Raw genomic sequence first — 25,266 nt, forward strand, 5'->3', positions numbered from 1 at the left:
TGAGAAATCCCTAGTCACTTCCCCAAAGCTTTGTTCTGCTTCTTTCAGTCTCTTTTTGACACCACCCATCTCCGAGATTCTATTTTATAGGTACACTCCTCTTGCCAGACATGCACCCAGGCCAACCCACAAGCAGCTCTCCACATACGTTGGTCTCTAAACCAGTTTCGCAGACACCAACCGGGCAAAGATTGGCAGGTTGATTTCACTCATATGCCTACTCATAAAAAACTCCATTATCTCTTAACACTTGTGGACACTTTTACAGGATGGATAAAGGCGTTTCCAGCCTCCAGGGAAATGGCAGATGTGGTGGCCCAGGTACTCCTGGATCAAATCATTCCTTTTAGTATTCCATGAACCATCCAGACAGACAATGGACTCATCCAACAACAACTAACCAAACTCTCCATTCAACTCAGGTTAACTTGGCCCTCCCTTCTCCCCATTTCCCTTACTCACATCAGGGCTACCCCATATTCCCCTACAGGCCTGAGCCTTTTTGAGCTGCTTTATGGCAGGCACCTTCTCCTTAACCATCACCTCCCAGTCCAAACTCTCCACTGGTGGGGTACCTACCCTACCTCTCTCTTTTAAGGTCCCTTCTCTGCTCATACACTGACAGCTGTCTCGCTGCTTCCACACCAGTGGACTTTAATGCCCCTAAACATGCGCCACTCTCCCCAGGGGACAGATTGCTCCTCAAACAGTTAACTCCTATGTCTCTCGAACTTCAATGGACAGGACCTCACACAATGTCTGACATCTCCAGGATGATGGTACATGGGATGCCTTTCCAGCCATACCTCTGCATGAGCATGGACCCAGCAACATCCAGCTCTCCCCTTCCCATGTTACTCTATGCTTGCAGGAAGTACCCAGACTTGAGCCCATGCCCTTTCTCCAAAGAGAGCCTAAACTGATTATCATAATTATCACTTTAATTTCCCATCATCCCTATATTCAAAGAGTCTGAAATGTTAAGTTTGGAGTGTAGCATCCATCCCAGTATCCCTGGGAGTTACTTTGGTCTGGACTCCAAATCCTAGCATGCCAGGTCCTGACCCCTCCCTTGGGTGAAACCAGGACTACACCCACAGGGTATTTAAGTGAGCTCCCAGAGGAGAAACACGTGGTCTTTTTTCCTTCCTCCTGGTGGTCAAGTTAGGGGCCTCCTGGTTCCCCATCGGGGCAACCAGAGAGCGCAGGAATCCCACTGAACCTGGATATTTTTTAATTTGGCTTGTTGTGATTTGGCTTGATTGGGATTTTTGCTTTGGCAGAGAGCTTGCATTAGGAAAAACTCCTAACAAGGGGAATAACCTGAGAGACAGGAAATTCTCCAGTGAGCACAGAAGTCGTCTAGGACATACAGTACTGAAGAGAGGTAGCAAACTATGTGGCAGAATGTAGGTTAATTTACGTGATAAGAGCTTGTTAAGAACAAGCCTAAGTTAAGTCAAGCATTCATATTTAATAAGAGTCTCTATGTCATCATTCAGTAGCTGGCAGTCCAAAGAAAGTCAAGTTACAGGTTAGGGATAATGGGCACGGTCATCAGTGGCCTCAAAGAATCCACACTGGAAGCCTGCATTCAGGTAAGGTAAGGACTTCTTCATGACCTCATAGATAGAGCCCTCCTCCGTAGTCCTGTCTAGCCTCTATACTTCTTGTTCTCCCTGACGCCAGTTCCGATGAAGTCAGAACTAAAGTAACTGTTTGGGAGGAGTGGTTGAACACTCTACAGAGGGTCTCCCTTCCCTCACAACTTGCATGAAGAAACCTCAACAATCCATTAAGTCCAGCTGTAGTGATTTTTGAAAGTGGACATGTGGAGTCCCACAACTGTGAGTCTATTTCCACCATGTCTGAAGGGCAGAGAATTTTAGCATGTTCAGAATTGTTGCCAATAACCAGGACTCAGGATGTGGTTACTTGGTCCTTTTGACATTAAGATGGCACGGACAGGTAGAGGCACTCCATCCTGACTGATGATCAGGATATGCAAGCAAACTTCTGCTCCTTCTCTTGTAATGTAAGTTTAACCTGGGGAATGGATACTTGATCTAGGATACTTCAGGATACTTGGACTAGGGTGGCTTCACTTGTTTAAAAAACAGAAGGCTAATGACTTGATATCTCAAAATATCATAGCAATTACCTTTTTGTGTTGTCCTTTGTATCATATTAAAGAAGTTTTTGTTGCCTTCTTTCTGTTTTTGTATTGAGGTATAGAACTGTATAGAAAATTAAACATAAATGATTTCAGCATTCACTAAAATACTTTCCCAATACTATCCTATGTTTCGGTTTTATTACTTCTACTTGTGTCTTCATCCTCTTTACCCTCTTACCCTAGCCAGGCAAGAGGTATTTCTGTCGAGGCTGGTCCCTGACATGGGCACAGCCAAACTCATGAAAATGGTAGTGGTTTGGTTTGGAGTTTAGTCTTGTAAAACTGTATATCATTATAACTGGAAAGTAGTTTGAAAATTAGTTTTTCATATTCTGTCACCAAAGAATTATCAAATATAGTTATCTGAACCTCTTCAATGAATATGCCATGCAGAAAGTGTTCTGTCTCATAGCCTTAGCATAGGCACAAATGATCCACCAAAGGACTGTTCCTATGGCATCTTTACCAGGGTTCTTCTTTTCTGATGGATCTGCCACGAGATGCCTCATTCATATGAAGATTGGATCACGTGATCTCTAACCATTTTTATGGTATCAATCTAACACATATTACCATATTACCAATGTGCTTGAATTAGATACAAACGATCTTCCTTTTCCTTTGTGCAAATACTTGTAGTCATGTTCTTCATGAAAGAACACAAGTGAAGGGGGTCCACATTATTCTCAGGAGAAGTATTAAAGGCCAGAGACATCTTTTCTTCCTTTTTCCTTCGCTAGGGTGCAAGAAGGGAAATGCCATCTTGTAATGGAAGCTGATAAACTGCTACACAAAACAATACACGATTCTTACTTTGAACTCGACTGCATGATGTCTTTATAATGATAGAATGCTCATTACTAGTCATGAATGGCTTATGCTTGTGTATAGAAAATGAACCTGCTATCACATATAAAGTAGTATAATTTTGGACTAACTGTTAAGACAAGAAATAATACACTGATTAACACTCGGATGGTTCAACAGCCACTGTGATTCCTAACCACTGGAACCTATCCTTCTAATATTACCTATGGTGCATCTATATGTTCTTGTCTTTGTAACCATTCAAAATTTCCTCTCCTTTGACTCAAAGCTTTTTAGGACTCCTGTCATCTCCTCTGACATCTTGTTCTTTCAGACTTTGTTTGACTCATTATTCTTAGTTTAGCATTCTATGAGTGAGAAATAAAAGTTCTATCTAAATTATTTTGTGTGTAGGCACTGACTTTAGCTATCTACCAAAATAATAAGAAATTCTAGATTTCTGAATCACTCTGAAAATGCTGAAGTCTGTGAACAAACATTGTATCACAATATACTCACCTTTATGCATCTTAAAAGAATTTTGAATGAGAGGTAGATTCTACAGCAGTTTCTTTTTTGGCATTGAATGTAGTCAATCAGTAATATGGAAATTTAAAGGTGTGTATTGAAAAAAGTATAGATAAGCATAAGTTTTGTGTGTATATCTGCTTATTTGTGTGTTTGTATCTACTTATTGATGAACATGTATACAAACTGATAACAGACACAATATAAGTGTATTGTGCTCTCTGATGTAAATTATCTCTAGATCTGATCAAAACCAGTCTCTCAATATTTTAGTGACCTTCTCCTCTCCTTATGAACATACATAATCAATGATCCCTATTTTATAACTATTCTCTAAGTTAGTGTTTCAATACTAACTTACTATTCCTGTTGAGTCTAATTTCAAAATATGATGAATATATTCCAATTACATTCAATTTAGAAGCCTTGTACAGTTTATTTTGAAAAAAATCCATTTTATTCATTGGTAGTCACTTGTGGCATGGATATAGTGTGTCTACTGGATCAGTGATTGCTAAGCACTCGGGAATTTGTCAGTCCTCTCAAGGGTGCCCATCTCAATCTAAGTACGATGACAAAGGGAAGCATTATGCCTCATTAAATTATATTACAGACGCTGGTGTGCTCCAATCTATAATTGAAAATAATTTTAAAATCACACAAAACTGGCCTCCTGTGAATTTTCTTACATCTTCAAATTCAGACTGAGTTTTTAAGACATTTAATGATTTCATTATAGAGATAATCCAGTCAGCCAGAAAAGCAGCCTTTCTCCATTCTTAGAGCTGGAGGAGAAACATTAGCAAGAAAGTTGAAGTGTCAGGAAAGAAAAGAAAATGACTCTTGAAGCTCTTTTTGGGAATCTGAACTTGCGAAACATTTTGCTGTGTGAAGCAATGTATGTTGACATAGAGCCATCGCTCTCAGGGGCCTTGTCAGTGGTGCACTGAGGGCACAGCTACATTTTCTGCAGACCTTCACTTCTGGAGTGTGTGTGTGTGTGTGTGTGTGTGTGTGTGAGAGAGAGAGAGAGAGAGAGAGAGAGAGAGAGAGAGAGAGAGAGAGAGAGAGAGAGATGTGGTGTGCCAGCTGAGTTTGAATCCAAGACACAGCAGTAACTTTGCTTTACCCTGCAAAGGTACACTATAAGAATGGCAGAAAGAAAGTATCAGAGCCTCTGAGTTTCTGAGCTTGGTGGAGGGTTATGGAGGGAACATAGTTTCAAGCTCAGATCACTGCAGGACTGAAAGCTGACTCTACCATACAGTAGCGGCATGGACTCTAGCACAGTCTTCTGCCCGCGTTTCCAGCTCTATATTTTAACTTTTCTGTTCAGGAGCTGTGCAAGACTGGACAGAAGATTCTTCTTCTCAAATGCCTTCTTGGTTAATTCATAAAATGGGGATAATAATTTTGGTTATTTCAACAAGCCACTATGATGATAAAGTGACTTAGTACAACACGTAGTATGTAGTAAGGCTTCAATACATTACTAAAGGTGTGGGATTTTTCAACATTCTTGGATAAACAAATGAAGCAACCTTTTTAACCTGTTAACCCAGTAGCTAGAATACATACTTGCTCCAATTTTTAACTTTTAATTCTGGCATTAAAAAAACGCTTCAGCATTTCTCTGCTTAGAATTTTTCAGACTCTATATGTGTACATATTCCTTTAGATTATTTAACAAAACTCCATCAATTGGAAAATGATCTACGAAATAAAATAAGAGTCGTAAGTGAAAATAAGACATATTTTTAGAAGAAGCACAAAAGCAAATTATAAAAAAATACAAGACAAGAAAGAAATAAAGAAGGAAATAAATAAGGAAGAAGTGAGAGAAAAGAGGTGGGTAGGTAGAAATGGACACCCTCCCACCAGAGTGTATCCTTTTAGTCTATGTTCATAATAAGGAGACTGTTGTTTTTTATTTTATGTAGTGTGTTAGGAAAGGGCACTGAATGAATTACACTTAGTATTGCAATTTATTGAAGGAGCAATTACATGAATTCTAATGATAAAATATGCCTAACATTAATGCAGGGTGAAGTACAACATTTGCAGCAATAACTTGTGATTGCATTAAAATTTTTGTCTAGAATCATTCATATAAGCTAAAGTAAACACCGGAAGGCACAAGATGAAGCACTTTTTATTTGTCCTTGTTTCTGACTTGCTTCTAAATTCTGTACCTTTCCGAAGTCCACATTATCAGAAGGTGACTGACTACTTTAGTGTATGACTTAGACTCTTCATTGTTTTTGAACATCTTATTTACTTTAGTTTTTAATTAAAAATAGAAATTTCACAATTTTCAAATATTATATTCTGATCATATTTTCCCTTTTCTGCCCCTAACTCTTTCCCATAATCCCTGTTTCTACTTCTGTTCAACTCTATGTTTATTTTCTCTGTTTAAAATACAAAGTCTAACAAAACCAGAAAAAGAGCAACAAAGGCCAAAGAACATACACACACACACACACACACACACACACACACATACACACACACACACATACACACATACACACACATTCAAAAATCCCCACAAAAGTAGAAAATAAAATCTAAAAGCAAAATTAACAGGACAAAAAATTTAAAATAAAGCAAAAGGAGACCAAACAAAAAGTGTACAAAAGTAATGCTGAATTTGTTCAGTGTTGGCTAGAACTCTGCAGCATAGGGCCTGTCTGGGGGTGCGGCTGATGTACCCGGTTGGACACCATTGGAGAAAACTAATCTTTTCCCCAGCAGGTATCAATTGCAGATAGCTTCTTGGTTAAGTGGTAGAGCCTGTGTCCACTTCCCTGTCACAGTGTGGGAACTCTCTGTTTCACACCTGAATTTGAAGCAAGGTCCCACAGTGTTACCAAGGCTAGCCTGGAAATTACTATTTCCAGAATGACCTTTAACTCGTACAACTAACTTTCCTGCTTCAGCCATCCTGGTTGCTAACATGATAGCCATGAGCCATCATATTCAGTATACACTATTTAGTGCTGAAAGTAACATAGATAGATCTCTAATAAAGTGTAAATTAAAGATTATTAGCAAATTAAATTCTTTAAAATATTTTACAATTCTAAGAGCGAGCCAGGTTTTGTACTTTATAAACAGCTTGACATAAGAAGCATAACAGAATTGGCACTCTTTAAAAAGTTAGGCAAGAGAATAGAAAAAGAAAATGAAGGTATACACAAAAGTATTTTATAGAAGTACAATCGTTTCAGGTAGAAGAATGTACTTTAGTAATAATCAGAAGAGTTAAACAGGATATGAGCCAAAAGAATTCCAGGCTCATGCTTTAACAAAACCTAGACACAGAGATAATCTGATCCAGGAGTCATCAAATGGCAACAATTACTAGTACTAACTACTTTTTTATTACAATATTCTGAGCGCCAGAACTCCATTCAGTTATACATGAAAACTCCTTTGGTATTTAAAAAATAATGAAAGGAAAGGGCATAGGACTTCTAGCAAGGCTCACATATCTTTATGCAAAACCATATGGTAAGTAAATTGCCTCATATAGTGGTTACTAATATGATGTGTTCTCTTATTGTCTTAATTGTCTCTTGGTGCCATTGCTAATCAATGAGCTATAATCTAAGGGATAAAATACTCTGAGCCAGCTCTGGATCTGACTGTGAGTCTTCCCAGATCTCTAGATTATTATGTAGATTATTATGGAGCTTTCAGGTAGGGTGCACAAAATGTCTTCCCAGCTGTGTCCCTTATGATGGTAGTGTGCACATTCAATTTAGAATGTGTGTAGATGATAGGGAGGTACAGATACGTGTCTCTCTTTGTGGCTGTGTGTGTGTGTGTGTGTGCATGTGTGCTTGAGTGTGTGTGCATGTGTGAAGGAGGCTAGTGAGAGAAAAAGATCTTGCAGTGCCTCATTAAAGTTAGCATGACAACAAAAGAAGATGCATTTCAGATACTGAGCATAACTTGAAACTGAGCCCCCCAAAATAAAATAGTCTTCCTTTTCATAACTTCTGATAGTTACAGAGAGTTTTAAAATGACTTGCTTGATCTTGTGCATGATTATCAGTAAAGGGTTGAAAATAAATCAGAAGCACAGTATTTTTTAACACTCTGGCATTCATTTCAAGGGCAGCTACAAATCTTCCTAACATATATGTGAAGCAACACAGAACTTCAAAAATGTACATTAGACAAAGTGCTACTTGAGGAAATGCATTAGAACCACTATATTCACTGTTCCCTTTTAGAAATTCACTTTGGAAATCAGCCTATTAAAAGCTTTCAATATTCTCATGGTGAAGAAATGGGCTTAATCCACCATCCCTAAACTTATTTGACCACATAATCCATTTAAAGAGTGTCTGTAACACTCTACAGAAGTGTTCCAGGCACTCTACTGAGTTCTATAATCTTTGCCTTAGAGCAAAAAAAATTCACAAAACGCTTTGCTAATAAATAAACACAGACATCTAATAATTACTGAATGTCTACTATATTACAAACAGTCATGTTGTAAGTCATGTTTTTCATCCCATTTTGAACTAATTTTGTACATTTATCCTATCACTTTTACTTTGCATATTACAAAGTCACAGAAATATGACTTAAATAGAGGAGGTTACATTAAATTACGGAAGATGATTATGATCCTAATGCATTGCTTGAGATAAGACAGTCTCTGATATTCAATGATAGCCTATCTGTTGATTGTAAAACTAACGCACAAACTCAAAGAAAAGATATTGTAATCATGCCTTCTTCTAAGAGTCTAAGTAATTTCTATCATGTATACTACTCTTTAATTCTTCTCTCCTAATCAAGTTTTGTTCATTTTACTTGAAATCACAATACTTTGAAGTCCTGGGTCTGGGTGTGCTGTGTTTAATTTACCAAATGAATATAGAATCATTTTTATTTTCATAAACCGTCCTTTTGCTTGATGAGGCATGAATGCTTGAATTGATTTGTATGAGCTTCAATTTTCTTCAAAGAAAAAGATGCAGTCACAAACCCATTACTGATGAAAAAATTATCTACATATTATTGGAATAGTGATTGAGAAATTCTTAAGTCGTTTCAAATTTTTTCTTTGTTATTGATTGCGACCACTGATAAAAGATTGGGGTGGGATAGAATGAAGTGGCGTGCTTGCTTAAGTAGTGAAAATTCATAAGCAGTCCCCCCAAATTTTTTTTTCTTTAAGGTCTTAACTCCTTTTGACTCTATACTTCCATTCTTTAGCAATTTTTGTGTTCTTTGGAATTTACTTCCTTTTCGTTGTCATTACTATTATTATGGAGGAGACCAAACTGCAATACCAGTTACTAAAAGAGTGTTGTTCGTCTGAAAGCTGTCCATCACCATTTCACCTGTACTAGTAAAATGTCATTATGAAATAGAGGCTTACACCACATTAATAAATACATTTGATGTGAGGCAAGAAAGGGAACAGGCTTTCAAACACTACAACTGAGGCACAGCAGCCTGATAGTAACTGTGTGTCACTCCACAGAGGAGAACAGGATCAAATTAGGGCTGATTTAATATCAAGAATAAAGAGAGTAAGTATTTGATAACATGCCTTGCCACAGAATGGAATAGATTGTTAGGGCACAGTAAGTATAAATGGACAATGGCATAGCAATACATGTGTTATTTTAAAATTTCTAGAAGGAACCTAATTGTGAATGACCAGGCTGTGAACAGGTGCTGCTGACAGGCATTTAACTGTATGTGTAATAAACAGGGAGGATTTGTTTATCTTTACAGTCTGGAGACTGGGTATATTTGACAGTGCAGTTGGAAGTGAATAAAACGTGCTCCTGTATATTAAAAATTGTGCTAATTGTTTTTTATTGGGTTAAATAATTTAAGGTTGTGTGCATCAAAATATATATGAGAAACAATATATTAAGAAGAAAAATAGCTTGATCAAATTGGTCATTTTCAAGGCTGAGCACTAGGTTGTATATTCTCTTCATTAATTTACATTTTTATGATTATACATTCATCAAACATATTCCTGTTTATATAGGAATATTTTGAATAGGTATATCATGTCCTTTGATCAAATTCATACCTAACTCTCCCTTTGTACTTTTCCACCTCGCCCGGTTGTCACTCATTCCTTCAAATAAATCTATTTCTAATTTCAATTTGAAAAGATGTATGTGTTTACGTGTAGTGTGTAACATGTGTGGCAGTGTATGGGGAGTTCAAAAGAGGGCATCAGATCATTTGAAACTGGAGTTAACAGGCAATTGTAGGCCACTGAATGTCAGGGCATGCAACCAAATTCTTGTCCTCTGTTAGAACAGCAAGTGTTCCTATCTGGTAAGCCAACCCTTCCACTCTTGCTTCTATTTTAACATCTCATATACAATTTTCTGTTTCTATTTAAAAATTAAAATCCACAAATCATGTGGTATTTATCTTTCTCAATCAGGATTATTTTGTTTGATATAATAATCTACAGTTGCATTCAGTTTCTTACAAAGGGCACAGTTTCATTCTTCCTTATAGTTAAATAAAGCTCTATATTGTATGTATGTCACAGCCTCCTACACGAACATTATATTTGTCCATGTACCCTGTGATAGACATGTACACTGATTTGACAACCTGGATGCTGAAGATACTTCTGCAGTAACACAGATGTGTAAATATCACTGTGATATGTTGATTTAACATCCTTCAGGTATATGTATACCCAGGAATATAAAATTTTCAGTCATATGTTAGTTCTAATTTTAGTGTTTTGGAGAAGAAGCTTATTTTTATAGTGTCTAGAGTAATTTCTCTTGGCCCAAGCACTACTTAAGACCACCCTTTCAATTTTAAAAACATTTGTTGTTAATATTCTTTTTTCATAAAATAACCAGTCTGATTGTAGTGAGAAGAAATGTCAATGAAATTTGTATTTCCTGAAAGTGGGATATTAAACATGTCTTGTATTTACTGGACAGTTTTACCTCATCCTTTGAAAACTGTTTGGCCTATTATTTAAATATTTATTAACTGAATGTGTGTTTTTGCTATTTATTTTTAAAAAATATCTCTATATACTACATTTTGTAAGTTGTAGATTAGTGATTGCTTTTCCCATTCCTTGGGCTGTTGTTCACATCATCTCTTTCTTCGATGTTAAAAACTTTCTAATTTCACACAAGTTCATTTGTCAGTTCCTGGTTGTATTTCTTGTGCTACGGGAATCATTTTCAGAAAGTCATGCTTATAATTTGAAATGTTTTTCCTACATTTCCCTGCAACAGTTTCAGACTTTTAGGTCTCACAATATAGTCATTGATCAACACAGAGTTGGTTTTCTAACAGACAGAGGAATACTACTCTTTTCTTATCTTTGACATGTGCATATCTAATTTTCTCAATACCATTTTCTGAAATACTATTTTTTGTTTATTCACTTATTTTGTTTGTTTTTACATCCCAAGCAAAGATTCCCCTCACCCCTTTCCTCCCAATCCTTCCCTTTCTGTCATTCACTCCTGTTTCTTTTCAAAAAAAGGTGACCATTGCATGAATATCTGATGGAAACAGATGTAGAGTCCAACAGTCAAACATTACGCACAACTCAGGGAATCCTGCAGGGCAGGGAGAGGAAGATTAAAGGAGTCAATGGCAGCATGTGAAAACCCACAGAACCAGCTAACCTGGGAAAATAGGGGCTCACAGAGACTTAAGTGATAACCACGGAGTCTGCATTGAGCTGACCTATGCCCTCTGGATATATGCTACAGCTGTGTAGCCTGGTCTTCTTGTGCAACTCCTAACAATGGGAGCAGGGGATGTTTCTGACTCTGTTTCCTGCTTTTGGGAACCTTTATTCCTACTGGATTGCTTCATTTAGCCTTAATAGAAGAGAAGGTGCCTAGTGTCTCTGAACATAATATTTTAACATGTGTGTTTTCCATCTTTGACAAAGTGAGATGATGGTAGATCTAAGTAGGTGTGTGTCTGTGTGTGTGTGTGTGTGTGTGTTCCAATATCTGTTTTGTTGCAATAAAATCCTGTTTAGTCATAAAAGCTCTCAGAAATATCTTAAAGTCAGGTGTGGTGATGTTTGTGGCATTGTTCTTTTTGCTCAGGTTGCTTTATTTATTCACTGTCTTCCATGCTTCCAAATGAACTTTAGAGCAGTACTTTTACTACTGTTGTGAAGAATGTAATTGGAATTTTGATGAGGGTGTTATCTAGTCTGTAAAGAGTTTTGGGTAATTGTACTATTTTTCTAATATTTATTTCTTCCAATTTGTCATTACAGAAGGTCTTTCAATGTTTTAGTGTTTAGATTTCTTCTCTCATTAGTTTTATATTTAGGTTTTATAGATCTATCAAACAGGGGTCAGTTTATTACAAAATATATGTGAAGGTATTGTGAGTAGAAATTATTTCCATATTTATTTTCAACATATTTATTATGCTTATAAAAGAAATGTTAGTGCATCTAGTAGTTTGATTCTATATCTAGCTATTTTGATAAAAATATTTATCAGATCTCATATTTTATAGAATATACCCGTGTAAGATTATATATTTATTTTGCAAATAAGAATAATCCTGTTTCATCTATACTTACTCATGCCTTTTTATTTCTTTATTGTTGATTTATATATTATCCTCATCTAAAAAGATATCTTCACAGCAATGTCTTAGCTGCCATTTTACAAAATAAGTGCAACTAGGCATTAAACTGTTTTCAAATTAAATCACAAAATTAACGCCCAAGCAGGCAATAGCCAATGTATACTTCTGTGCACACACAGGTATGTGTGTGTGTGTATTTTCAGTACCATTTGTAAATCATTTATTTACTCATTTTTGAAACAGTCTTATTCTGGCCTGGAGCTACTCAAGTATCTAGACTATCTGGCTAGACATCACCACAGATCTATTTATTCTGCCACTCAAGCACTGGGATTATAATCCCACACTGATTTTACTCAGGCTCAGGATATTGGCATCAGAGCCTCTTGCTTGCTAGGCAAGACATTTAACAACTATGCAATCTCCTTGGTCCAGTTTTATCTCCTGAAAAAGATTGCTACATTACTACTAACTCCCAAACTGACACTAAGTTAGGCATTAGAAGAAGGAACATACTGTTCTATGCCAGAACAAACTGTGTCCTGAGACAACGGCTTGCCCTCTAGATCTAAAGACTTCCGGAGATGAAGTAGGATAGATATTCAGAGGAAAAAGAAAATGTGCAAAATAGTAGAGAAACGTTTTCAAGCACATCCCCAGCTCAATTTGTGTTAAGCATCACATTTGGAAAGAAATAGAGACTCTTAAACTATAACCTAATAAGGGAAGATTAAATTCAAAAACATAGATTTGAAAAAAGAAAATAACCAGCTTCAGATCTGTTCTTTCTGACCTATAATCCTTTATAGAATTAGCTTAATAGTCCAATGTTAGGCAACAAACCCAACAAAGCAGTAAAAATGATAAAGATGTTAAGAACATACTTGAAGTGGGAAAAAGAGTCCATAAATTCTATAATTTATTTAAATACCTTTCATCTTACAGACATGCTGTGAAATGTTTTCTAATGTATTCTGTAGGAGACAACCTAATTAATATGCATCTAAGAGTTTTAGTAATCCTTGGCACCAAGGCATATACAGTGCAAAATTACGTATTGATGCTTTCTTAAAAAAAAACAGTTCTGTTAAAGTCCAGTAATAATTCAGTTTCTTTCAGGTTCTTAGCAGTCTGATTTGTCCAATTCAAAGATGAACAGCCCATTCCACTCACACATTATTCTCCATCTTTTTCCATTAATTTTCTATGATTTATCCATGGAAGGAAGAATTTAAATTGCTATCACTCAATATTCCGTTTAGCTCGGATCCCAGAATTGGCAAATATCATAAGTTATATAGTATACATATATATTATATAACATGTTATATATCATATATAATCTATGATGTGTGTGTGTGTGTGTGTGTGTGTGTGTGTGTGTGTGTGTATGTCTGTAATTTGGACAGGAATAAAGCCCTGTTTTTAGAACATAATTTGTACTATTGAGTTTGGAGATGACATTGAAGAACCAAGACAAGCTACTTGCCTCTCTATTAAGCAGTTACTTTCTGAAGTACCTTGTTTTTATTGATTTGTTTTAAAAAACATTAGGAAGGAGGTATGACCACATTCAGTTTGTTCTCAGGATATACAATTGTTTTTATTTTCCCTTCACTGTTTATAATTGAAGTGAATAGTCATTTTCTTTCTCAAGACAGGAAATCCAAAGTTTGGTTTATTTTTGATGATTTAGTGCAGAGGTAGCAGAAATAATCAGTGAAGGGTTTGAAATAAAATGTCAGTATGAAACTTTCTCAGTCCTGAAATATGTTAGGTTTCATGCTGAAAGCTAAGGCTCAGGCTTACTGATTTCTCACCTTGACCTAGGTCAAGTTTTCTTTCTCATCTCTGTAACAAAGGTATTTTGATTTGTAAATGTGGCCTCCTTTATTTTCTGTGTCTACTGGAAATACAAACAAATTGTTGTTCTGTTCAAAGTGTTTTCCTTGAAATGATCTAATTCCGTATCAGAAAAGCAATTAAGTCCAATAACAGAACAGAATTAAAGAAAACTCAAGGACCCTAAAAAATTTCCCATCCCCCAAAAAAAGAAGAGAAAGAAGAAGAAATAAAGAGCAAAAAGCAAAGAAATGCCTTCTTTAAAATTGTTCATATCTAAGTTTATCGAAGGGTGTCTGTCTTAGTCAAGATTACAATTGCTGTGGGGAAACACCACCACAACTGAAGCAACTTGGGGAGGAAAGGGTTCAGTACCTTTTTCAGTGGGGCAGCTCACATCCTGCTGCTTCGGTGATCTGGGCAGGAGTGACTAAAATAGATCAGAAAAATGGGTTAATCAAGATGTGAGAGTTAGCCAGTAAGAGGATAGAGCTAATGGGCCAATCAGCATTTATAACTTACAGAGATTTCAGTGTGATTTTTCTCTGGGACTAAATAGCTGGGGGATGCGGAGGAACAGAAACCCCCAACAAACAAACAGGACTCTTTATGTTAAAGAATGGCGCCCACGTGGATAACTGCATCCACAGAAAGCCTGAGAAAGCTTGGGAAAGACTAGACTAAAGCATTTCAGTTTTCAGCCATAGCAGGAAAAAATCTGCGCTGTTTTAAAATGCTGGCTTTCTGGGCCTTCCTGCCAGGGAAAACTCTGACTCTTTCAAGCGGGCAGTTCTGACTATGGAAACAATGTTGCAGCTTGCTTCCTGGCACGGACCATGAATGCCTTAATAGCTTTTGAGTGTTGACTTCTCCATTTTCCTTAGCAAATTAAAGACCCATGTGGTCAGAAAAGGAGAGATATACAGTAAGGAGAGATTCAGAGAGTAAGAAAACCTCTAAATGGTTTACAGTGTGTTAAAAATATATACAGGCTAAAGGTTAAAGTTCTCAAAATAAAAAAGAAAGAAAGAAAGTAGCCTGGGAGGTAGAGACAGACGGATCTCTGGGAGTTCAAGGATAACCAGGTTTACAGAGGGAATTCCAGGACAAAGATATGCAGAGAACCTGTCTCAAAAAGCCAAAAGTTAAAAGTAAAAATAAAAGAAATAGAGGTTAAAATAAAGCCACGTAAAGATAGAAAATACACAGAGAATCTTGATACTGTATGTTAATTTGCTCTCTTTGAATTGTTTAAATGCCAAGGAAGGAGCAACAGCTGCTAAAAGATATTTACTTATAAATACTGCAGAATCAATCCAAGATAGGTATTTTGAAAATACCTTGGCTTCAAAATTGAAGTCAAAAGATATGTTACTTTGGAGAAGAGATTTTGCTTTTGTTTCCACAGAAAACAAGCAGGCTCCCCTCACGCTACAAACTGTTGATCACCAGTCCTGGGATGTCACCACCCACAAGGGCTGAATCCTCCCCCAACAATAAGTAATTAAGAAAATGTCCTACATCTAGATCTCGTGGAGACATTTTTTGTTCAGTTGAGATTCCCTCCATTCAGATAACTCTAGCTTGTGTCAAGTTGATATGAACCTTATTAGAATGGCTAAATTAGTATATATATTCATTCATGAATATATATTCATATTCATTCTGGTGTAGAGATTGATATTCCATATCAGATATAATTGAATCAAAATCCTGAGACTGTAACTTAATGAGTGTGTAAAAATGTGCAAGATTTACTGTCTTTGTTTTGTAAAGCTTCTGGAGTCTCAGTTCCTCCTTTATGTCTATGGAGTAGTTTAGAAATACACGAGATGGTGTTTTTAATATGTCCTATACAAAGTAGCTCCTCAGCAAATGAATTTGGAGGTAGTTACTGAGTTATATGTGATATGGAGATGGATTTTACTGTACTAGTCAGTCTAGTTACCATAAGCTAAAACTTTTGCACACTATCATGATAGAAGCTAGCTATTCTCTCCTTTGTGGAGCATTCCACTAAGTGCTAATTTGTATGTAGTTCCATAGTCATCTGACATTTAATATTGCATCTTGTGGTTAATGACCAGGAATATGAGCAAATATTTTGATGACTTTCCAGAGAATAAGCAAACATAATATTATCTTACTGACTAAAGCATATACTGCATATTAAATTTCACTCTTTTTACTTTTATAGACTCTTGAGTATCAGGCGCATGAATATCTAACTCCCAGTTTAGAAACGGCCACCACTGGGATAATTTTAATGAATGCACCAAAGAGCTCAGGAAGTAAACACCTTATCATTTTGCTGAATATAAATAATCCATTTTCCATAGGGATTACTTTTTACAGACTTTATAAAATATGATTTCATTCAACAGTATCACTTATAGAAAGCAGAATGGTGACACTTTTGGCATGGGTATTTCTTTGTTTGTGGAATGTTTTCTGGGTTCCTTATTATAAAAGATTTAAATATCAGATGAATCAAAAGTAAAAATGAAGATGAGACCTTGAATATTAGATAAACAAAAGAGGTAGCTAATAGGTTAGTCTTGTGACTTGGCAAGTGTTACTGCCTATATCTGTTTGTGAAATAAGGTTTACTACATCAACCTGGTAGGGATACTGTGGAAGAACAGTTAAATAGTATTATGAAATGCTCATAAGTTAGGAAGAATGCTAATTGCTGCCCATTTATCTTGTACCAAGGTGGATAATGATGCAAGGTTTCTCATTAGAACACCCTTTAATGTTTTATTACTGAAGTAGATTTCACTTGTTAGTTGGGTGACAATTATATGTTTTGTTTTGGAGAAAATCCTGCAGTGTAACATTTGATGACCTCAAACTCAGAGAAAACAGTCTGTCTCTGTCTCCCAGGTGCTAAAATTAAAGATGTGCACTACTCCACAGTTTGAACATGAGTTTTGATTCAGGTATGGCCTTCTGTTACTCAAAACTCTTATTGTAATGCCAGAGGAGCATATTCAGGTATGTTCACATGAATTCTTTATAACAAAAAAAAAAACCAGCACCTTTCACTCAAACCAGATTGGTCAGAGACCATAGGCCAGTAATCCCATTAAAACATTAGAAAATGCAGGAATACTTTTAGGCAAATTTTGTATCACTGGTAGAGATGGTCCTCTAAAATAAATTCTTTGTGCTTTCAGATTAAATAGAAGTTAAAGCGGATAATTTTTTTTCTTCTAATAATTGGAACAGGACAATAAAATAGAGGCCAAATGATTAAAATCCATCAAAAAATCATGCTATGGAGAAATTAAATAAATTAAATTCTGTAAAGGGATAAGAAAGACCCATTTAATCTTTCATTCCTAATAGATTAGCACAGACAAGGGGGCATAGGAAATAAATTAAACTTTCAGTAAAATTGTAAGGGCAGTGCAGTTGGCATGCTGATATGTCAGGTCAAGTGCGCATTCAAAGAGAGAATCTCCACGCACACACACATTATTTCACTGGCCCTTCAATGAGTGCAGAGTCGGGAGAAGTACAAATTGTGTGTAGGGGTGAAAGGTGCTAGGGGTACCAGTCTTTTATGTGCACAGGAAAGCCCTCCACCTAGGGCTGGGTTTAGGTAAAGTGGCTGCATCTACCTGGCAGGATATCTTGATGGTCTTAAGGTATCATTTCTTGTAAAACAGCAGTTAGGCTGGAAAAGGTTTCAACAAGAAAAGTCTTGAGTGAGGAATGAAATAGGTAGTATAAAGAAGAGAATGCCTAAGCATTTCAAATACCCACCATCATGTTGGAGGTGGGGTGGGTTGAAGGTAGGTGGGGTCAGGGGCTGGTGTGTAGGGAAGGACAGGGTTGGTGTACAAGAAGGGAAGTGACAGAGAGCTCTGACTAGGTTTGGAATTCTGATGGATCAATCAAATTACTATCAAAATTTCACCGGTCAGTCTGAAATATAAGCTGTATCTCAGAGAACCAATTCAAATAAAGCTAACAAATAGAAATAAATAAATCTAATGCAGATGTGCAAAAAAAGAAGTCACACCAGTCACTCACAAAGAGAAAGTACATTCCAGACAATGACATATTTGAGAAATAATTAGCTAAAATTACTTTAAAGGTAGTTTAATGAAGAAGATGAATAATAAATCTCAAATTTACAAATAACATTATTTGTAACTAAATAAAATAACACATTTTATAGGACTAGCTGTTAAAAAACTGAAATTTCCACAAACAAAATTGATTACTGATGAAAGAGTAATTAGTTTTAAATGACCTATGAACAGTGGTTCAATTGCATAAATAATATGCAAATTAAGATAAAAGTCATATACCACATTTACAAATTTGTCAAAAACTTTTGTTTGACCATGATCTATTGTGAATACTAGGAAGAAATAGCTATTGTAGTCCATAAACCAATTGAAATCTATTATGTAAATGTATGAAAATATGTTCATGAAACCTGTGATTATATATAATTGATATATTCTAACTAAAATGTTTTAAGAGCATAAAATATAATATAGTAAAATTTGAGACTGAAAACAAACAAAAACCTCCAGTATCTTAATGCTCTTTGAGTGTGTAGTGTAACTTTTATGAATCTATCTACAAAAGAAATCATCAAAAATACAAATGGCATACATACCTAATTATTCATTGCAGAATTAACATATGCTATACAGTATATATATATATATATATATATATATATGTGTGTGTGTGTGTGTGTGTGTGTGTGTGTGTGTGTGTAAAACACATATATGTAGGTATGTATCAAATATCTTTGAGAATTTTATACAACATATGTTGTCCATATCCACTTATTCCCTTCTTCCCTAACTTCTCCCAGAATCACCCCTAATTTCATTTCCCACTCACTTTCTGTCAATTTTAAAGAAACAAAAAACCCCAAAACATACGTAAAGTCCAGTTATAGTGCCACAAGATTCTTAGTTGTATCATCATTCATTGATATATGCTAGACATATTATCAGACATACTGCTAAGGAAAATAAACTCTAGTTCAGCTATTAATTGTCAACATCTTCTCAATTAAGAGAGGGACTTAATTCTAATCTTACTGCTCCATTCTGGGATTTTGTCTAACGAGGGTTTGTAGGATTATAAAAAAAAACTAATATCCATCAATATGGGTATGAAAGCAATTCTATATTTTTTCATCTTAAACTTAAAATACATTAGGTAAACAAACAAGTCATTTTTCAGTCTACTCTTTTGGGGTGTTTTCAAAAGAAATGAAAAAGGCAAACTAGTCTGGGAAAGTATATTTCAGGTATAGCAAGACTAATGTACATACAGAGACTGTGACAGCATCCACAAGACCTTCACAAGCTCAAGCTAGACAAAATTCAAGCATGGATGATGATACGTGAGCATAAAATCACAGCTTAACCAGGAATATTTACAATTGCTATGAGCTGGGAGAAGGGATGAGAGTTGATTTTCTTCAAGGGAGTGACATTGGGTGTATCAACCACACCCCAAAGAGCCGCTAAACTCAGGAGTATTTTCTCAAAACACATCTAACTCCTTGCTTGTTTGCTGTGGGTGTAACTGTGGGTGTGGCACCGTGGGTGTGTGTGTATTTGGCTTGGTTTTAAAGAAAGAGAAAGAGCATGAAGCTGAGTAGACAAGCATTAGAAATGGACTGGGGAAGATCTGGAGAACAAAAGAATTGTGTCTGAGATCGGGAAGGGCTCAATCCTACTCAGGAGCTGTGGTGATCAGCATTTTGTACTCATGACGATGACAGCTGTATGATATTTAGAAGGAGAAAAGTTTTACTTAAGCTTGAGGTTTCAGAGGTTATGTTACATGGACCGCAGCACACTCTGCTATGCATAAGGCCATACACCATGATGGCAGGAGCATTTGTAAAGAAAGACAGCAAGGAGAACCGAAGGAAGGGACCAGAGTCAAAGTATGTTGTTCAGAAACAGGCCACCAATGACCTACTTCCTACTCTCAGGTCCCTCCCAGTTTTCTCTACTTTCCAATGATATCAGGAATTTGTGAATCCCTATAAAGATAATGTACTGATAAATCACAGCCTTCATGAGCCTATATTCTCCCCAAATCCACCTTTGAACAAGTATTGAAAGCCAAAGCCAGAACATGTAAGCCTTCTGGAGGAACAGTTCAAACTCCTAGAATTGTAGGAAAGATTTCAATAAGATGCAAAAACCAGCTTGAAAGGGTATTTCCTGGCTAAGTTTGATATAATTTAGCATAAAAATGAAAGGCAAAAGTCTACATTTGATTTTCAAGAAATGGAATAAATAGAGGTGATAATTAAAACAAAAGAGAGAAACACAAACACACCCACTGATGTGCCACCAGTGGGCTGTTTCAACTAGCTTTTATGATAAAAATTAGTATGAATAAGGCAATAAAGTCTTGTCTCCATACTCCTCTGCTTCTCATTTTAGGAACGCATTTTTATGCTTAGATTGTGTGGCATAAGTCCTTTTTCATGAGTAATTTAGCCTATATATGGAAACAATATTACACAAGAATACTATTTCAAGTCCCCATATGAACTCATAGTTTCAAAAAGGAATGGATACTAAAGTCTTTGTTAATAAGTAACTCCCCATTACTAGAATTTTAACATTCAGACCTTTCCAATGTGACAGCTTGCCTTAACAAAATAATCAAGCTTACAACCCCAAATACTGGTAGAACCTGACATATGTGACTCTTGATAGGATGCAAACCAAACTAGGCATGGTGCTTTGTAGTCTCTTGTGCAAAGGAGAAAACCTCTACACTTGTAACTCATGATGTACAAATACCCCTCAGAGAACATCCATGCCCCACTAGATATGTGACTAGTAACTTCTCAGGGAGAGAAGAACTTTTCTGATACAGTAAAGTCAAGGACATTGAAATGAGACTTTAGTCTGAGCTATCCTTGATTTGCTACAGTTCTGTGTATTGTAAAGAAAAGAGCCCAATTAGGGTATCAATGTCATTTTGACTATGGAGATAAAGTGAAGAGATGCTCCACTAATAAAAGAATGCTGCAGCTACTGGACTGGTTGCTGATTCAGACCTTGAGTATCCTCCTTCCAAGTGGTAATTGATTTTTGGCAGCCTGCAAGACAACAGGTACATTAGACACATTTCTGTTCATTTCTGATCTTTTAAGCCATAAAGTTTGTAATAAGGTATTTTTTTGTTGTCTTTTGGGTAGGATTGTTTGTGTGCACATGTGTGTATATGTGTTTCAGCAACCACAAGATATTTATTTGCACATGTAAAAGAAAATTAAGACTAACCGCAATCTTCGTTTTGTATCTGTTTCACTTTTAAAGCTTCCCAGAAGGATTAGGGTGCTTCATACTCAGCAGTTCAAATTTAGATTAATCAAGCATTACGTTCTCAAGCCAAACTAGAGAGGCTTTGTGTGTGTGTGTGTGTGTGTGTGTGTGTGTGTGTGTGTGTCTGTGAACATACAAAAGTTACAACAGTAAACACTGTTAGGTTACTCCATGCTGAAACTTACTTACAAGTCTCCAATAATGTGAATAACTGTTAATGTAAAGAGTTCTTTATTCAGTGATGGCAAAAAAAAAAAAGTGTTGTCAAATGGTCTAACAGTTCAGCAACCCAGGATCACAGAAATGATGGAGCCCATTTTAAAAACACCTGACGGTATGCCTTTTTCTTCTATTAATTAAATTCTTCTTTAATAATTCCATACATATATACAGTGTATTCCACTTATTCTCGTTTGTATCCTTTCCTCTGTCCTACTCACTCGAATCAAAATTCCTCCACTCTACTCATTCTTTCTTACACTTACAACTTTTGATTTAGTTTCAGGACTATCATTATGTCATCTCCACACGTGTCTGTTGGCCATGTCTTCTCATATCTGCTCCTCATATATAGTTCTCAGTGCACATTCCCCCAACCAGCTGTTTCCTGACAAAGTTTTCAATCATAGTATGTGCCATCACTGGAAATGAAGAAACGGCCTTAGGCTCCAGTCTCCATAGCATTATTATAAATTCTAATTATTTTTATAACTCTTTGGCATGCATATAGCATTAAGCAGACAATTAGCTGCAATGTAGTCATAATACATAATAAATTTCTCCTCACATTCTACCAAGTTCTACAGAATGACAAAATCTGGACATTTTGAATACCTTCTTAAGAATAGATTTTAATACTTTTTATCATAGATAGAAACATATTATGTGCCGAATTAAGAAAAGGATTTTTTAGAATCTGATACATATGACAATTCAGAGAACACAATTCTTTTAAGTTGTCAAAAAATGCATTTTATAGTCATAAACTTTAGAATGTTTATCAACTAGTGCTTGTTTACAAAATCTGCCTCCTTCATTGAGAGGGATTGGATTGCATTAAGAAAGAAAACATAGTGGCAGAACTCATTAAAATCACAAGAATAATATATTGGATGATCAATTTATCTTTAACATTATTTATAAGAGTAAAATTACATGTTTTGTTTCTGTTTGATTTATTTATGTTAAAAACTGTATTGGCTTTGACTGTGAACTTACCGATATAATATATCCTTAGTTGTTTATATTTAACTTAACACTTTCACATATTTCATTATCTCTGAATCGTGATGCTGTAAAATGTATATAGTATTATCAGCACCCATATTAAATATGTGGACAGTCCATTTCAGGATTTTAAGTTGCTATCCAGAGTCAGAGTAACTAAACAAATTGGTCCTTCAATTGAGGTTTTTTTTCCAGATTTCAAAAACTACACATTCCACTGCTGAGGAGCTGAAAGAGGTAGGAAAAAATACACGATGTAGAAAATGACAAATAGAATTACCATATGCTTAAACACTTGAGAAAAGTAATTTCACTCCTTCTACTGTATCTCAAATCATTTGAAGCAACAATTACATAGAAGAGGAGAGACTTTTTCCAGCCCTATAATTCCTTAATTAGCACAGAAAATGAATGTGATCAAGTCCTCTAGATGATAACAATAAGATTCCAAATAATTCTGAAATATTTAATAGTGATTTACACTTTATAATTTTCATGGTAAGCTATTTCAAATTTGAACAATCTGTGAGGATGGGGTTTTATTAATCTTCTTCACTCTATCTCCTAATACTATACCTGGAACATACAAGTTAAGCTCCTAAAACAAGGGCCAAATTTAACCCAGATATCTCAAGAGATAGTCATAGAAACAGCTGACCTGCATAGGAATGAACTAGGCCCTCTGAATGTGGATGACAGTTTTATAGCTTGGGCAGTTTGTGGGACCACTGACAGTGGGACATAATTTATCTCTAGTGCATAAACTGGCTTTTTGTAGCCAATTCCATATAGAAATATACCTTGCCCAGGCTAGATACAGGATGTGACAGAGTTTGTTGATTCCCTATGGAAGGTCCTAACCCTTCTCTCTCTCTCTCTCTCTCTCTCTCTCTCTCTCTCTGTCTCTCTTTCTCTCTCCTCCTCTTTGAAAGTGGATTGGGTGCGATGTTGAGAAGGTAGGGGAAGCAAGAGAATGGATGGAGAGGGAACTGGGATTCGTATGTAAAATAAAAAACTATTTAAAAAAAGAAAAAAGAAATTACAATATAGGGGATTTTTTAACACCCTTCTCTAACAATCACATGATTTTATGATTCTCTCTTTGTTGACTTTGTAGCTCCAAGTGTTCAAATACTTTTGAGTATGTATCTTTTCCAGTTTATTTACAGGTATATATTTATTATGTTTGGGTGTGCATGTACTTGCACAATTGTTCAGGTGCCTATTACACTGCATGTGGAACTCAGAGAGCAACTCATAGAAACCTTTCCTATGTTTCAATTACTTGGGTTTGGGGTTCAAACTCAGGTTGCCATGATTAGCAGTGAGAAATTTAGTTCACTGACCTTTGTTGCTAGACTCTTGAACATGCATTTTAAAAAAGGATGCTTGGATATACTTAGGAACTAGATTTCTTTTCTTCTTTTTCTTTTTCTTTTTTTTCAAGACAGGGTTTCTATGTGTAGCTTTGAATCCTGTCTCTAACTCACAGAGATTCGCCTGCCTCTGCCTCCCAAGTGCTGGGCATAAAGGCATATGCCACCACCAACTGGCAGGAACTAGATTTTTTGTTTCTACTTCAATATAAAGTGTGCAAATTGAATATATCTAATGCATGTTTATAAAGCACACATACACAGTGTAGGGTCTCTGACAAAGAGCCACAATTAGATTAAAAATATATACCCATTGAAACATATGTGTTAAAACTATACAGAAAGTATTTATTCTTCCTTATTCTTATCATATTCTTGTGTCAAAATTTTCTTACGTCACAGGGGAAACAGCTTAGTCCACAGTGTCTATTTGCCATGCAAGTGAGAAGTCTGCAGTTTGGGTTTTCAAAAACTGTGTAAACCTGTGGCCTCTCATTTATAGTCAAAGTAGAGGCAGGGTCTCAGAAGCAAACTTATTAGCTAGATTAGCTAGCCAGGTTAGTTGTGGGTTCCCTTGAGGGATCCTGATTCAATGAATAAGGTATAGAGGAGTTAACAGATGTTGTCCAATGTTAGCCTATAATTCTCCAGTCCCAGACATACACACCTACATAAATACCCACAAACATTAAAACACACACACACACACACACACACACACACACACACACATTACATACACAAATATACCAAAAAGTCCTGTAATTTTTCCAATAAGTATAGGCTGAATAGATCAAATGTAGAAATAAATAAAATTAAAATTTAGTTTTAGCAACAATTATTTAATTTCAAAAGTGAAGCTTATCTACATTATTGTGCTTTTTTAACTTAATTTTTGTTTCTTCCTTCCAACAGTACTTGGCCAGAATTACATTGATCTGTAGGCCATTATTTAATAAAGTAATCACTTTTTTTCCCCAAAATTCCTGCTTCTGAAGGCATCACGTTATGTTAGCAAACATTTGACGTAACACAATATGTACCTTGGCTTTCCTAACAATTTGGTCTCTATGGGACAACCTCTAATCTGATACTTCAGGGGATGCATGCATGTTCCCAATATTTTTTTAATAGCCCCATTTACAAACCTGATTATTAAAGGTTTACAAAAGTTATTATTATTATTAAAAAAATAATACCTTTACTAGGTACACTGTTTTCTGAATTTGTAAATAGGTATAATTATTATTTTATTGAGAATTTCATACATGAATATAATTAATATACCTTAACAAAATCCATCCCCAGTCTTCCACCTCAAATTTTCCCCTATTCCCCACCGCGTTTTCTACTTCATATGTTTGCACCTCTC

At 35.8% G+C, this 25,266-nt stretch overlaps 1 protein-coding gene across 4 annotated transcripts in view; it reads right to left on the reverse strand.

The window, feature by feature from the left end:
* Positions 1-25,266, reverse strand: part of Lrrc4c (leucine rich repeat containing 4C) — a 1,358,757-nt gene that overhangs the window by 364,594 nt on the left and 968,897 nt on the right. For 3 of the 4 annotated variants that reach the window (XM_085696658.2, XM_085696657.2, XM_085696655.2), the window contains one exon: positions 14,330-14,384. The exons of the other annotated variant lie outside the window; for it this stretch is intronic. The gene's annotated coding sequence lies outside the window, so the exon portion shown is untranslated. The remainder of the gene's footprint in view (positions 1-14,329; positions 14,385-25,266) is intronic. 4 annotated transcript variants of the gene reach the window in all.

This window comes from Myodes glareolus, chromosome 10 (assembly GCF_982192425.1).
Source record: "Myodes glareolus chromosome 10, mMyoGla1.1, whole genome shotgun sequence".
Lineage (NCBI taxonomy): Eukaryota > Metazoa > Chordata > Mammalia > Rodentia > Cricetidae > Myodes > Myodes glareolus.